This window comes from Arachis ipaensis, chromosome B8, assembly GCF_059453495.1.
Source record: "Arachis ipaensis isolate K30076 ecotype BB chromosome B8, ASM5945349v1, whole genome shotgun sequence".
In the NCBI taxonomy this organism is placed as follows: domain Eukaryota; kingdom Viridiplantae; phylum Streptophyta; class Magnoliopsida; order Fabales; family Fabaceae; genus Arachis; species Arachis ipaensis.
The window spans coordinates 86,372,339-86,373,563 of NC_142443.1; the positions used below are offsets into that span (position 1 = coordinate 86,372,339).

The 1,225-nt window shown below is 45.8% G+C and overlaps 1 pseudogene; it reads right to left on the minus strand.

The window, feature by feature from the left end:
* Positions 1-263: 263 nt before the first annotated feature.
* Positions 264-990, minus strand: LOC148548702 (uncharacterized; annotated as a pseudogene).
* Between the last annotated feature and the right edge of the window lie 235 nt (positions 991-1,225).

A 1,225-nucleotide genomic window follows, 5' to 3' on the forward strand; every position in this document is an offset into this window, starting at 1 on the left:
CAGACTGGAAAATACTTAAATAAAAATTCGAAGGGTTGCAAAAAGTAAAACCCCAAACGTTTAGCAAAATGCATCTATCATAATAAAACATTAAAGATTCAAAAGGCCACCTAAAAGGTAGCCTCAGAGCTTAAAGTGTTTTGTTTTGCAAAATAAAGTTGCTTGGAAGCAACCAAACATCAAAGAAGTCAACCACAAGAAGATTTACAAAAAATAAGTTTAAAGTCCACAAGTCGGAAAATAACAAATACAAATTATAAAAGTTATAGGGGATCCAATTTTGCCCCAGTAGCAACATCCTTGGCAGGGGGAGGAGGAGGAATGGTCGAGATCGGGGTAGCATTAACAACCCCATCAGACCCATTTAGAATCTGCACATCTGGTTCGGGCTCTGGAGGGACGACCTCTGAAGGGACGGAAGAAGCTGAAGCTGCCGAGGCTTTCCCTAGTGGCATAAGAGGACGACCCTCATCCTCATCATCAGGGGCAGGCACGATCTTGCCATCCACCACCACGTTATCCATACTAAACAAGGAGAGATCGGCCTCAGGAGCAATAACTTGACTCTGAGCCTTCAGGATCTCGAACATATCAGTCATACTATTTACCATATGTCCCTGAAGCTCGGCATAATCATCTTGGGCCGATTGAAGCCTCTCCTTAGCTTCTAGCAGCTCGCCGTAAGTCCGGGTATAGCTCTCCTTATACTTTTTCGTAGTCTCATCAGCTAAGTTAGCAGCTGCGTCCGCCCTAGTAGCCCGCTCCTTTTCTTTCTCCACATCAAGCTCCAACTTGGAAACCCGGGCGTCCGACTCATCCTTCAGACCCTTTACCCCTATCAAATTCAGCTTGGGCATCTTCTAGAAAGGCCTTCGTAGCACGGATAGGGGACTCCTTAACAACTCGAGATAAAGCCGCACCGAGATTGGCCATCCGAATGCTATTGCTCGTTATGAAATCAAGGTGATGAAGGATCGAGATGTCATCCATAGGGACTTTACCATGTAGAACAATCAATTCTGTAGCAAAGGAAATGCCATCAAACTCTTTATTATTCAATCATAGGTTCCAATAGTTTTTTGCTTCTTGGGAGCGGGACCGGTAGCAGGAGGAGAGGAAGCAGGGCCAGAAGTCGCCAGAGTTGGATCAGATGGAACGACTCGAACTCTAGGGGTCATGATGAGATTTCTCGGGCCCTGAGAGTCAGAAGTCGGCTTCTTTGGGG